The 10,388-nt window shown below is 46.2% G+C and overlaps 1 protein-coding gene across 1 annotated transcript in view; it reads left to right on the plus strand.

The window, feature by feature from the left end:
- Positions 1 to 3,447: 3,447 nt before the first annotated feature.
- Positions 3,448 to 10,388, plus strand: part of EPS8L2 (EPS8 like 2) — a 99,059-nt gene continuing 92,118 nt past the window's right edge. The window contains exon 1 of the mRNA XM_019547315.1: positions 3,448 to 3,805. The gene's annotated coding sequence lies outside the window, so the exon portion shown is untranslated. The remainder of the gene's footprint in view (positions 3,806 to 10,388) is intronic.

Genomic DNA, 10,388 nt, shown 5'->3' on the forward strand with positions numbered 1-10,388 from the left:
TTCCACAAGTTAATTACACGCTGTCTGAAAAAGGACTTCCTTTTTTTAGTTTTACACCTACTATCAATTTAATTTATGTCCCCTCATTCTAGTATTGTGAAACAGAAAATAAGCCCCCTATTTACATCCTCTGCACTGTTTAATGTTTTATCAACGTCTATCATGTGCCCTTCAAGTGCCTTCTCTAATCTGAGAAGTTCTAGCCAATTTAGTCTGTCCTCATATGGAAACCCCTCCACTCCCCCGATCATCCTTGTTGCCTTCGTCTGTACTTTTTCTAGTTCTTCCACATTCTTTTGTAGGTGGTGGGGACCAAAACTGCACCAGATTCCAGGTGTGGATGCACCACAGAACTAAATAGTCATTATTATACTTTTTTTTTTTTCTTTACAAATCACTTAAGAATTCCTAACCTTCCATGGCCGGTGCCCCTGCACACTGAGCTGGAGCCACTGGTATAAATGCAGCCCTGCACTGCCACCACAACCCAACCTCTCCTCCAAGCTCAGTGACTGTTCCCAGCTGTGGGGCAGAAGAAGTGGGTCTTCAGGCCCCTTCCCCCTCCAGCTTAGTTGATACATAGCATCCTGGTTGTGTGGCCCAGTCCAAAACCATGGAAGCCCAATGGAAAGACTCCTATTGGGTTAATCAGGCCCTTAACCTATTTTCCAAAGCTCATGACCCTGCTGGTTTTCTACCTCTTTCCTCTCCATTGTCCTTGAGGATGAGAACCTTAAATAAATAATTAGCAAATTATTGCTCTCTCTTTCTCTATCTCCCGTGATCCTGAAGGTTTGTGCCTTTCACCCCAGATTTTCCACAGGATACAGCATTTCACAGTAGACCATGGCGACAACCTCACAAGTAGCAAAAGCAGGTAGAGGCAGGCAGCTCAAGCAACAGGTGCATTTTTTCCTGAAATCCTACCAACTATAATTTTATGTTCTAGGAAGCTCAACCCAGCCATAAATCCCTCTGAAATATGTAATGGTGCTTAATACACTTCACTGGGGGAGGACCTCTTGTGTAAAACCTTAACCAGGAAGCCTGGTTTTCTCTCCAAGAAGCATTAGAGACCCCATCGTGTTTTTTTTCATGACAAAGTAGAGTCTCTCCCTGTTTAGGAGGGTAAATATTCCCTCCCTCTTGTTTCCTGTGGTAGAGACTGTGTATCCACCTCTTGCTATCAGGGGGCTGCAGTTTAGTGATACTGTCCTACATACAGGGTCTGTAAAGTACTCAATAGTACATAATTTAAATAGCAAAGAGAAGGACAAGGGAATCACTGTGTGTGCGTGTGTGTACTGGTATGCACAAAATATGTACTTAAAATTTTGATAGAGCAAAAGACAATCTTTTTTTGTCACAACCATTCTTCTCACATTTGTAACTGTCATTCAGCAAACTGGATTTACAGGAGTCCAGCCTCACCATGAACATCCTGTTGTACAACATTCCCTCGCTGATAGCTCACCAGGGGTGTTCCCTCCCCAGGCATCACTGAACATGTGCAAGTTAGAAAACCAAAATCACTCCCACTCCCAGCGAAGAAAAACATTGCACAACAAAATTGGACTCGACAAGTTATCTCAGTTGCCCCACAACCAACGGGTCTAATCTTTTCCCCCATCTGCAAGCAAAGTGGTAGCATGAGGTCCATGGATCCAGTATTATCCTTTACAGAGAAAGCCCCAGCATCAAGTGCCTGGTGCTCCAGCATGGCGACACTGTCTTTAAGACATGATGCTTTCCCACAACTCAAGTTAGACCTTTGGTAGGTCTGGAAAAGAGCCATTTCTTTGCAAGTAGCACTAATAATAGTTTGCACATATCAGGGCAGAGTATCCCCTCGGAGTTCCCAAGAGTAAGAGGTCAGATTAACAAACTCAGCTCCTGGGTTAGCAGCGCCACTCCTCCAGAAACCTTAAGTCAAAACATCCTCTTAATATTCTGATAAGAACAATCCACTACAGTACTATACAGTTTCTGTCCAAGTATCATGTACCCCACTCAGGAGGCTGAGGAAGGAGTGCTTTGTACAGTCATTTAACAACTTCCTCCAGCTTTAAAAGAAGCAAGGGAAAGCAACACTGGAGAATTGGAAAGTGCTCTTTAGTTTCTGAAGGGATTCCTCCCACAGAGGTCTGTCTGCAAGTCGAAAGCTGGGACTTCTACCCCACTACTGACTCATTCCACAATCTCTGACCAAATCTTTCTGCCTCAGTTTCCCTGCTTGTGGAACGGACTCAATTGGCCTTTGTAGAGTGCTGGAAACAGGCTGTATGTATCAGTATCCAGGCTGAAGGCCTGTCTCCACAGCATGGGACTGCATAGTAACTGCATAGTGGTAATGTGTGTTGCCCCCAAATTCCTATTCAGTAAACCCTTACCTATTTTTTAAATTTCCCTTCTTGTTTCCAAGTAACTTTCCTTCCCAAAGACATATTTAATAACCCCTAAGAATCCTGGAGTCTTTTCTAAATTGATCTCCCAAACTGCTCTGTGTGGATCACCCAGCCCTTCACTCATTTGAGGGGATTTGCTGTGTCTGCAGAGCTAGGGCTTGGAAAATCTTATCCCACTCCTTCAAAATGTCTCCTGGTCTGAGCCTGCTTTCCTTGCCTAAAATTCCTACTAAACTCAATGGGAGGGAGGAAAGGTGGGTTAGCTTGCTCTGTTATACCATTGTAAATCTGTAGTAACTCTACTGAAGCTGCTTTGTATTAACACTGGAGCAACTGAGATAAGGAATTGTGGGGGGAAAGGGAGTGGAAGGGAAGCAAGCCCTGAAGGATCAGGCCCTTGCTATCTCTCCCAAGGAAGAAGTGCTTTTGCTAGTGCTTGCACATCTGGATCAGTAAAGCTGGAGCAGGGAGTAGGAGGCTTTAGCCTGGTGCAGATCCATTGATTTCTAAAGAGTAGCATAGTGGTGACTCAGGGCTTTGGATTTGGCCCAGGATAGGGCTGTTTCCTCATATCCTCAAACTCGCAGCAAATTTCCACGTGGAAGATGCCAAGAGAGAGAGAGACTACAAATTACCCAAGCAAAGAGAAGCACCCGGGGAGACGGAGCGAGCCTCAGAGCCAACGTAAAGCTTCTAGAGGTGGCTCATGCTTCACAAAAGATGCCTTGTTCCCCACTGAGCAGCTCGAGTCAGTCACTTCTCCCTAAGCTGCCATGGAAAACCTGGCCTTGAAGGTGCTCCTTATCCTCACTACCACCTCGCTGGAGACAAAATGTTCTCAGAGGAAAGAAAACAGGAACACCCCACGTCCCAGGGCCAGCCCTGCATTTTCCTCAAGCCACTTCATTGCTCTGGTTTCCCTGCTTTTGCACCAGGTGTCAGCAGAGGCAGCTGGCACTGAAGGCAGCTCCAGGGATGCAGCCTCACATCATGAGCACAAGTCTAGTTATACAGTAACCTGTTGCTCTGGTTCCAGCTCCACCTCTTTGCTGCTGGCCAGCCCTCCCTCTCTCCTCTGCCAAGAAACCTCTGTCACCTGCCCTCACAGGAGCTCGGGAAGCTGCACTGGAAGGAAGGGGCAGAGAGATTATTTTATTTTTTTGTTTTAGATTGGAGGGATAGGGTGGGTTCCTGTCAAACTCTTCACCTGACAGATTGGGGTAGTAGAGCTGTGAACCCAGCCAAAGCACTTTGCTGCGGAAAGCAGAAGGGGTCTTCATCTTGGTCTTGGTCTTGGTGGAGAATGGCAGCAGGAGTGAACTAGGAGGGCACTAATAACTGCGCGAAGACGTGAAGGAGACCAGAAAACTGAAAGACACAACAGCGGGTTCTCAGCAGCGGTGAGTCTCTCTTTTTAACTCCCAATATTTCTTTTTTAATTTTGTTTTTTTAAATCCTCCTGTGACAAGCGTTTGCTTCAAAGAACAGGTCCCTGCAGCTGGGGAAGAAGTGGGTGTGTGTAGGGAGGGAAGGGAAATGTTCAACATCATGCTGGGGAAGGTAAAAATACAGGGCTTTATGGTAAGAAAAGAGGGGAAAGAAGCTGGTTTCCAATGTTATTTCTCTGGGACTGTTTCATCTCTTTGTATTTCCCTGCCCCGTGCCCTAAAGATCCAGTAGGTGGCACTTTCGTGGCATAATGCCACCGTGTGCCAGAGATGAGGCTCTTTAATGAAGCCTGACGACTGCTGTATTTCTGTGTTGTTCTGGTTGTTTGAACATTTTGGGGCTTTTCCTCCTGCGAGGAATTTTCTCTGCTCCACCTTTTGGTCCTTTCTGCCTTGCCGTTGGGCTGAATTGTTCCACAGCCCAGGACCTCGACAAAACTTTAAAAACTGACTGGAAGTACAGTTGCAAAAGCTCACCCTTGACTGTGCAGGCTGCCTGCCTGAAAACCTTCATACACCTTTGGCAAGGGAGAGATTGTCTTTTCCCCCTTTTGGTTATTTGAAAGGAAAACAGTGGTGCACATGCCTCAGGGGGACATTTGGGAAGCCTAGATTTGGCCTGTGTTATTTTCAAGTCCTGGGAATTGTTGCAAGACAAGAGGGTAGCAAAATATAGTGGCAGGTCTCTTAAAATGAAGGCAATTCACTGGCATGTTTCCTCTGCCAGACTGCGTTCAGAAATGCCACAAGGACTGAGTGATGATGGGAGCCGGATTCTTCCACTCTTGCTCATTCAAAAATCCCATCTCCAAACTGTCACTGCAGGGTTTGTCCTATATTGGGAACAGTTTTCCTGTCCAAAAATCTGCTGCAGGAGGGCCAGATCCTCAGTTAATCATCCTAACTGAATGGTAGTCAGTGAAGCTATGCTGCTTTCCACTAGTAGGCTTCTTGCTGCAAAACAAATGCAGTTAATTCAAGCTGCAAGAATGAATCGGTACAGCTTACATAGCTCTATTCGTCATGCCATTTGGTTCCATGATCAAGTTATTTGCTTGGACACAGAAAATGAAAAGAAAGGCTCCCCCCATAAAAAAATAAATAAACAAATGAGAGAGACCCAGGTACCCATCTGGCGCCATGTCCTAAAGCAGGAGACTGAAATCCAGGGAGTTTTCTATGCAAATGCAAATAAGTACAATAGGAAATGTCACTTCTCTTTCCCCAATTACAGAAGTGGCCTTCTGAACACTACCATCAATTCTGTTGCCATCCTAGCTTTGCAGTCAGACTTGGGTCAGACCCTCAGCAGGGATAAATCTCCAGAGATCCTGAAGCTCTACTGATTGACACCGGCTGTCGATCTATTCCACCTGAGAAAGGCTTGTGCCAGTTCTAGGGAGAGATCCAGGGAACATTTGAGATCAGTAAGATTCCTCACAGCAGGATCAGGCCCATGAGAATTTGTGATCTGCCACTCTAAGCCAAGGAGACATAGCATCATCTTAGGCTAACTGGGAAAAGAGAAGATGAGTCCTAGGGCCATTTAAATGAATTTAAACTGATTGTTGGAGAACAGACAGTCACAATACGTGTAACCTAACCATGCACTTGAGGGGATACACCTAGGGCTGAAGAGGTAATTCAGTATCTATTGCCCATTCAGTCATCATGAGGCTGTCCATTAGTGCCCAAGTGGAGGACAGACACTGTGGTATCTGGGCACTTGTCTGCTAGGATGAAGACAGAGCCCAGTAAATCATTTTGCACAGGCCACTGAATAACTGTAAGATAAGAGCAGCTTTCAGGCAGTGGTTTTAGCATTAATGAGCCAGCCCATTCCCACTCTTCAGTTTGTCTTTTCCATTTCATTACAAACAACTGGTCAAAGTTCTGAGCTGCAATGTAAGGGCCCCATGCTGCCAGGTGGGCCAACACCTGCCCGTGCAGTGCTCCACTAACTTCACTCTGGCCCCGCACAGGCACAGGCACAGGCACTTGGTCTGCAATCATCAGGGACACCAGGGACTCACATCAAGAATGGCAGGGTGGCAGTGGTTTGTCTGCGTTCCAAGATGTATGAGCAGAAATGACATGGGGCGAGGCGGGGTTTATGGAAAAACTGACGCAAGCCACCATGTGATCACACTAGCATAGCTGCATCTGCTTCTTCCACTAAATGCATGAAAAGGTAGGGAGCCAGGAAATAATTAAATAAGGAGAAACTCACTTCTGTTGACAAATGATCCAGAAACCCTATTGCAGGTGCTTACCTTAGAGTTACAATTTGTAAAACTTGCCTTCAGCAACCATTCATAGAAGAGCAAAAACCAGCTACCTTCTACAGTCTGTTCTGCAACTTCAAGTAGAAAAAGTTGCCCTAGAAAAGTGGATACTTGAGCTATGGCCATTCAGCTATTGTGCTAGGCATTATACAAACTTCAAAGCCACGGTGGTAGCTAAAAGTTTGCCTTCCATTTTATCTGTGTTGATTCTGAAATGTATATTTCTCAACGTATTCAGCGTTATATTCACGGAGGCCTCCCATTCTCCTGTTGCGGCTAGGATACAAGGCTAACCCTCTTCTACTTGGTTTGCCTACTCATGCCTGTGTTGTTGTTAGGGCAGGTGCATTATGATTTATTTGGCATGTTAAGTCCCCGGTCACTATATTTTGTAGTAAAGGATTGCACATATGATATATATTAGGCCAAACCTTCCAGAAGTATAACTCAGGTAGGCTAGTTTACACCAACTGAGCATCTGCCCCCTTGATTGCACAGGTCTTATGTCCTCCATTCATTGTAAAGGAGAGGTTCCTTGATGTGGGCTTGTGACTTTCCCCCTTCCCTTTCATGGTCCTTTTTCTTTATTAAGAAGCCCTAAATCTCTAAATGTCTCAAGTGCTTTTTTAATTATTCCAGGATTGTTATTGTGTAAAAGTGGAACATATATACAAATGCATATTGTTTCATGTGCGTGGTGGTGGGCTGGGGAAACCTCCATAGGCATTAACTCCAAGCACCACATGTGATCAGTTAACTATTCTGAAGCTGAACAAAAACTACATGGGGGGAGGGGGGAATCTTGGAGCTTTATTGCCTAAGCAGTTCTCTGAGGGTCAGACCCCTTGGATGTGCCCTCCAGTCTTGGCTCTGTCTCTCTTTCTCTGCATTGGTGTCTCTCTGCTTCCTCTTTACCTCTGGCCAAAGTGCTGGAGGTCCATATGGATGCCTTGCCCAATCCAAGCTTGCTGCAGGGGCAAAGTTGCAGCACAAGATACATTATGCACTGCCACTGTGATGTCATTCCAGGAAGAACAGCCCTCAGGGTAGAGGCCCTGGGAGGTTTTTATTGCAGTATGAGAAATAGTTGTTAGCCATATTGTTGTACTGCTTCCCGGTATCCTGCAGTACTTTGGCCAGAGGTGAAGAAATGGAGTGTAAAACACCCACCCAACTCCCTGAGAGGGCCTTCAGTGCCTCTTGCTTGATCTTGGGGAGGTTTTACTTCTTCTGATCCCCATCTCACCTCTCTCTTCAAAGAAGCCAGCTGAAATGCCTTTATAAACAGCCACAGGGTTGTGGGACTAGCAGAGGCATAGACATGGTGGGGGAAGAGGCAGGAGAGGTAACTGCCATGAGCAACTGTTTGCTCAGTGGTGGCTAAATGTTCCCTACACAGAGCACAGCCCCACGTGGTGACAGGGGCTACCTCAGCATTTTATCCTACCCCTACCGAAACCAGTCAAGTTGCTGTGTACTGATCACCTGAAATCTTCTGTCCGGAGGAAGCAGTTGATGCTACTGAACAACCTCACCTGTCTTCTTATTTGTAATACAGTAGGACCTACAGGGCCCAGCCAAAACTATGCTGCCATGCATTGTACAAACAACTAGTGAGACACAGCTCCTCAACAGACACGTGGGGAGGGGGAAAGAACTACAGTGGCATGCAGTGACCTACCCAGGCTTAGACAGAAAGTCACAGGCCAAACTAATAGTGGAGCCCTAGACTCACCACCCACCCCACAGCTCTGTCCACCAGACCAGGAGTCTCCTCTCTAACCCAGGAGGTACCACTGCCAGTGGACTAAGGGAGTTCAGTCTCTTGGCACCTTGTCTTTGCCCCTCCTGCCAAGCATGCAGTCTAGTGTCCTCTGGGATCTGGACTGAGATATGTCACATTCCCTATCACATAGCTGTAAGGTGGCAACAGCACTTCACTCTACCTGCCTGCACTACATTTGAACTGGCAACCTTAGGGTGAGGAGCTCCTATTACCAATCCCCTAAGACATCTCGTCCCTCTGTATCAAATCACTATAAGGAAGGATCTTTCCTCTCTGCCAGCACCCAGCTGGAACACCTTGGGGAGCCAATAATGTGCCTGACTCCGATCGCACTGATATGGACACAAGAAAGGCCTCCTGTGCTGGGTGCATTTGTGTGCAAACTGAGAGCTTTTCCCTCAGAAGAGAAGTGAAAGCTTTCCATTTAGACAATACAGTCCCTTGGCGGCAATGCCAACTGTGAATCTCATTTGGTGAAACTCCCGTTATCAGGATGAAATGACCTAGTTTTTCTGGTAGCCTGGATAAATGAGGAGCAAATCACAATTTAAAAAGTAATCAGTTATGAATGCCACAACAATCTGGAAGCCTCACATAGTGAGCTGTGCTTGCATAATGGTTTACCAGTGAGTGCACGTATGATCTATCCACATTACCATTCACACAGTGCTCACAACACCACTGTGGCACTGTGCAGGGCTCTAGTGAAGTCCCCTTACTGGGCATGGATAAAGATATCTTTTCAGAAATACCCATTATTATAAACCATGTTTAAATTAGGGCTGTCCAACTTTGGCATGGCCAGGAGCCATATACCACTGTGTGGACAGCCCCCCCACCCAGGATCCCTCCCCACCACTCCTTCCTGTCCACTATGTGGACAGTGCCAGCACTGCATGGCTTTCCATTCCCTGGGCACCACTGGTAGCATATGGGCCCCCACCACATGGGCTGCGCTGGCAGCAGACAGCCCCCCCTGGGTCCTCCCACACCATGCAGCAATGGGAGAGATGGCTGCAAGAGCCCATGGGCCACCAGTTGGACCACCCAGTTCTAGACTACAGGTGCAAGGTGGTTATCCCATACCATAATTCTTATGCACACAATGGTCATGGACATATTTCTCTAGGCAAAGGAAGACTAGTCATTTGGGGATGCTCCATTCACCAGAGTGAGTCTGACACTGTTAGGGGAAGAGCCATTACTGTTTCAGGATACTCATCTCCTCAGTCTTCTACTGCAAGGACTGGCCTGTAAAGGAACCCTTTCCCCAAAGCTTTTCTTTTGGACAGTGAATCCAAAATACTCCTGTAGCCAATCAAAGTGGCTGAAGTGTGCTGGTGGAGCCATAGCACTGCTGAGGATCTGGGTTTTAAACTAGAAGGGTCCTTACCATAAAAGAGCACTATTCACACAAATGCCAAGAAGAACAGCACCCAACAGGATTTGACACTTGGCTTTGGGTCCAGGCCCTGAATGCCAAGAAAACAATATGCTGTATCAAGATTTGTTCTTCAGTACGTACCGTGAAGGGGACAGGAAGTCCTGCCTTTATTTTGGATACCAGTCCTGGTTTAAGCCTCATAGTTTTAACAGTTCTACATCATTTCTTCCTGTTTTCATTCCCTCCGTTTTTTTATTGCCTTATCAAATCCAGATTTCTATTCCACAAAGGTAAAGTGAATTTCATTTGCATGGCAATAAACCAAAGATCATCCATCTGGTGTTAATGTCTGCTGGTACATGGGAAGAAAGACACTGAGAAAAGGGCACAGTTCAGGCCAACATCACCATAACTCTGGCAGTTTACAGGCTCCTGCTCCCTCCCCTCCAGACAGCCCACCTTCTGGTGAGGGCAGCCCAGTGGAAATTCCTTTGAAGCCTATCAATATAGGAGTCCATTTATCAAACAACTCATCCAGAAATGACTGACACTTAGATAGGCCTGGGGTGCCACAGGCACTAAGGCACACAGTTGACAGCCCAGAGGTCACAAGCTTGAGGTCATAGCAGAAGTGCTCATGGCATAACCCTGTCAGATTCAAACAAATTTGCAAGTTCTGATAAATACCTTGCCACAAGGACACAAAAAGGAAGTGTTGCAAGGGGATAAAGCACTCTGTGTTTATCAATTTTTAGATACTGGCAAAAACTGGAACTACTTTGACGCTTATAGGAGAATGGGAGATTTGGATTCTAATTCCAGGATCCAAATCTGCCCCATGACATTGGCTCCAGAGTACATCCAAAGCCAGAGCTACTGTCATGACCCAATTCAGATGTAGTTCGTATCTCACGAGAACTCCCACTGTCCTGGATCTTCTGCCCTAGAGGGCAGAATTCTCACATGAAGGGCATTAGATTTTTGCATTAAGTAATCCAAAAATACTTAGTTTTCTCTCAACTGTTTCATAGTTTCATAGTTTCTAGGGTCGGAAGGGACCTGAGCAGATCATCTAGTCCG

The sequence above is a fragment of the Crocodylus porosus genome, unplaced genomic scaffold (genome assembly GCF_001723895.1).
Source record: "Crocodylus porosus isolate Cpor-Errol unplaced genomic scaffold, CroPor_comp1, whole genome shotgun sequence".
Taxonomy (NCBI): domain Eukaryota; kingdom Metazoa; phylum Chordata; order Crocodylia; family Crocodylidae; genus Crocodylus; species Crocodylus porosus.